This window comes from Petaurus breviceps, unplaced genomic scaffold (genome assembly GCF_028583685.1).
Source record: "Petaurus breviceps papuanus isolate PSGF00001 unplaced genomic scaffold, PetGlider_PUasm1.0 90808, whole genome shotgun sequence".
Taxonomy (NCBI): Eukaryota; Metazoa; Chordata; class Mammalia; order Diprotodontia; family Petauridae; genus Petaurus; species Petaurus breviceps.
Window position 1 is genome coordinate 3,240,077 of NW_027187349.1, and position 4,848 is coordinate 3,244,924.

Here is a 4,848-nt window from a genome sequence, read left to right on the forward strand (position 1 = left end):
ATATTTATAATCTCTATAGGCATTGTGAATATGGCATTGCTGATACACATCCTCAACTTTTCCCTCTCATTCACCCTCAATATCCAATCTGTTGCCAAATCTTTCCAGTTCTACCTTCATAGCATTTCTCATATACATTCCTTCTTTCCACTTAGTCATACCCTTACATGTGGGAACATGACTGAGGTGTTGCCCCTCTACATATCAGCTTCTTCCCAGAGTTTTTCTCTCCCTGAAGAGAATTTGGATTTCTAATCTCCTCTCTTGAAGCTGGAAGCCAAAAGACCAGGATTTCTCTTCTCCCAAGCTTTCTTAAACTCCACACTCATGCAGATATGAATCGTGGAGTAATCAATATCCACCAATGAGGAGAGTATAAACAACTGGGCTTGAGCTCCAGGTTACTTACATTTGTTGAGCTGAATCACAAATCAATTTCTAAATATTTATATGTCCTATAAATACCAACCTTCTTATTATTTACAATCTTCTTTCAAAATATGTTGCTAATCCAGTTGGCTTAGAATCATCTTTATGCTTTTGCAGTTTGGGCAGAACTGGTATACCTATAAGAAGACAGGTGAGTACATATGCAAATAGCCTGAGTGCAAATATAATTAAAACACTGATGAATCTTACCTTTGATACTTATCTTGAAGAAAACTGCAACACATGTGGTTAAAATCACCACACATATGATCAACCAGTTTATTTAGCCATGTTTAAGTTGGTGTATAAATGTCATTTGTCAATGTCTAGTCAATTAGTTGTGCCTGACTCTTCATGACCCTATCTGAGGTTTTCTTGGCAGAGATACTGGTTGGCTGGCCATTTCCTTCTCCAGCTCCTTTTTACAGATGAGGAACCTGAGGCAAACAGTGTTGTGACTTGTACATTGGCACAGAGCTAATAAGTGTCTGAGGTCAAATTTGAATTCCAGTCCTCCTGCCTCCAGACCTGGGGCATTCTATCCACTTCACCACCTAGCTGCCATCAGTACTCTCAGCTTGTCTCAGTACAAAAGGTAAAGAGAATTGGAACCATAATTTGGATAATCAAACCTGCCCTCTTCGTTCCCTTAAAAAGAGATCCAAAAATAATTTAGGCAAGTATTTTATGGATTGAATTGTCCAGATAATTTTCTTAATCAACCAATTGACTCTGTATGTCTGGAACATAATCAAGGGTATGCTGGAACCAGCTTGGATCTGCTGCCTAGAGGATTGTTAAGCATATACACCTCAGAAACAATCAAACATGACAAATCAGTGTTTTGTTTTTGCTGATTGTCTAGATTTAACAAACTGATGAACAACTTGCTAATAATGCAGGTTAAACTCAAAAGTGTGCCCTGTGTACATTTTTTTTCCAGAGAGTCAATTGTTGAATTTTACTGGAGCTCCACTGGTTATAATTTTAACTAGAAGAGCACAGGACAGTTTCCATGAAGTTATAGGTCAGTCCTTGTTTCCTTGATGTAGATGAGAACATTTCCCATGTAGCTTCTAGAAGTTTCTAGGAAAACACCAAAAGAAATCTTTCAGTAGTACATAAAATACCTTTAGGGGTGGCTAGGTAGCACAGTAAGTAGAGCACCAGCCCTGGAGTTAGGAGAACCTGAGTTCAAATCCAGCCTCAGACACTTAACACAAAAACTAGCCATGTGACCTTGGGCAAGTCACAACCCCAACTGCCCTCCAAAAAAGAAAAAAATAAAATACTTTTAGGACATGACAAAAAGATAGCTGAATCTCTGAAAAGCAGAGAATTTTAAAGGTAAATTTGATTTTGCATTTCTCTTTCCTCTTTATGTTCCCCCACCTCAGTCCCTGTGCCTGAACTCCATAACATACTAGCCTCAGGATTTTAAGGTCTACATAGGCATGAGATTGTGGTTGGACTCCAGTGTGTGTTGCTATAGGCCTCCCAGAAGTAGCCTTGTTGTGACCACTCAATTTACTTCCAAATTAACAATGACGTGAAGGGCTACCTTTGAAATGACTCTGCATGTCTGCCAATTATCACTGATAGGGTGCAGGTCTCCTGTCTCTAGGAGACACAAAGTAACCTGAGTCACACAACAGCATCCCAAACTCCTGGCAGCTTCCCTGTAGTCTAATATAATGATAGCTAACATTTGAACTTTTCAATGGAGAGCCTCTGAAGGCTTTGAACAAAGATATAACACATCCATATAAAAAGAATGATCCTGACTAATGTGGATGATGAATTGGAAGGGTGAGAGAAAGGAAAGAGAAAGAATGGTTAGGATGCTACTTCAATCATCTAGGTAGGTATATTTAGTTATTAGGAATGGATAGACATTCAGTAGGATTATGAGCTAACAGTTTGTATATGAGAAGTGAATAAGAGGAAAAAAGTCAAAGAAAGCACCAAAGTTTCCAACATGAAAGAGAGGATACGTGGTACTCACAAGGACAGAAATGGAGAATTCAGAAGGGTCAAGTTTTGAGGAAAGGATGCTGTTGGAAGAATTTATTAACTCAGTTGGGGACATGTTGAGTTTGAGCAACTCACTGCCCTACCAATTTCCTTTTATTCAATAATTTGTAAAAATTATCTGCACCTCACTTTACATGTTTACTTGTGTCCAATGTCTTTGATACACAGTAAACTACCAGGAGACAGGAACTGAGCCTGATTCACTGGGTACAGAGCCTAGTAAAGAACTCAGGAACTGTGAAAGGATTTTGTTTTAGAGTAATGAAAATAAGAATGACTCATAGGCTCAAAAGCTTCCAGATGTAAAGGACCTTAGAGATCATCTAATCTAATCCCATCATTTTAGATAAGGAAATTTAGGCTCAGAGAAATGAAGTAAACTGTCCATGGTTAAACAGATAGTAAGTGGTAGGATTTGAATCTAGGTCTTCTAATACCAGATTCAACACTTTTTCAACTAATTCCTAGCTCATTTTCCAGGAAAATTCAAATTGAGAAGCAGAAGAAATACTCAAGAATATAAATGTCAGACTGGTATAGATATAATTAAGAAATACCCTCTGCCTTTTACTCTTGTGAGGACATTAAGGTCTGTTCATGTTATCCTTGGCAGGGGCATCACTATGTTTACCCAGTCAGCAAGTCAAATCAACATTAAGTAATAATTAATTAGCTATATATCTGATCCTATATAAAGTTTCTTTCACTAGGGATGAAAGAAATGTAAAAAATAACCCCTATCTTCAAGAGTTTGAATTCTAAGCAGAGGAAACTTGCTCTAGCCACATACAAAAAAAAGACTCCTAAAAGATAACTGGGAGGTAAGACCAGAGGGAAGGCACTAGCATTACGGGGCATCCAGAAAAATTTCTTGTAGAAGGTGGGATTTTAGGAGGTAGAAGGAAATCAAAGAAGCCCAGATATGGAGTTGAAGAGAGAGCATTCTAAGCCAGGGGATAGCCAGTGAGAGCCCACAGAGTTGGGAGACAGTTTCTTATACAAGGAATAGCAGAAGCCAGGATCACTGGATCGAACCAAGCAAAAAGAGTCTCTAGAGATGGGATTTTAAGCCAGGTCCTCCAGTGAGGAGAGTAGCATCATACTGAATCCAATAATGTTGTAGTACAGCATTTAAACTTCTTTATAATAAACACTTCTTGCCACCTCAACAACAAAAAAGCGGGGGGGGGGGGGCGGTGTAAATAAGCAAGAGGAATAAAATGTCTGAAAAGGTAGGGACCGATCAAGTTAGGAAGACAAGATAGATTTTTTGCTTTTGTTATCAGAAGTAAATGCAAAATGCTGTTTGGTATTCAATGCCCTTCATAACCTAGCCCCCTCCCACCTTTCCAGTCTTCTTACACCCTACTTTCCAACATGTGTTATTCGATCCTGTGACACTGCCTCCAGGGTGTTTCACAAACCAGGTGAGCCCCTCCATCTATGGACATCTATGCTCCGGGCAGTGTCTCTGGCTATTTATTCTCCGTGCCTCTTCTGTTTTGTCTCCTGATCTCCCTGGCTTTCCTCCAAGTACCAACAAAAATCCCATCTCCGACAGGAAACCTTCCCCAACCCCTTTTAATTCCAGTACTTTCCCTCTGTCAGTTATTTCCTATGTATCCTGTATATGGCTTGCTTCCTATTTGTATTTTGTTTCCCCCATTAGATTACTCCTCGAAGACAGAAACTGTTCTTTTGCCTCTTTTTGTATCTCTAGCGCTTAGCAGAGTGCCCGGAGGGCTGTAGGTGCTTAATGTTTATTTAATTGAAATTTTACACTCGATCCTGGAGGTAACAGGGAGCAGATGACCAGACCTGCATTTTAAGAAACTTTCGAGTGGGGAAGAGTCTCCGCTGAAGGTATGTTGAATGGAGGGAACACTGGCAAGTGTGCAAATCTGGCCATCTAGGAAAGACCAGGGATCTCAAGACAAAGTCCTCGCTCCGGAATTCGCAATCCACCGGATACCCTCTTTCAAATTTTCTGCATGATTCACATGTATAATCGATATCATACTGCTTGCCTTCTCAGCAGGGAGGGCAGAGGCGGGAGGAAGAGAATTTGGAACTCAAAATTTAAAAAGAGAACGTGAAACTCCATCTCCTCGGCGTCCAGTTCTCCTCAATTTCCTGCCTCAGTGCGGAGGGAATTTCCCGGTTAAAGAATAAGGAGGAGATGGCGGCACCGGGAGGCCCAAGGCTTCCCAGCAGCGCCGCAGCACCGGGTAGCGGAGGTGGGGTTCGATGCGGGTCTCGGTTCGCTCAGCGAGTGCGTTCGGAGAGTGGGGTGTAGCCCCGGAGGGCCGCGCCCCTCCCTCAGTCTCCGCTTGGTCAGGATGGGCACCGCCCACCAGGAAGTGCGCACTGGCCCTGGAGGCGTGC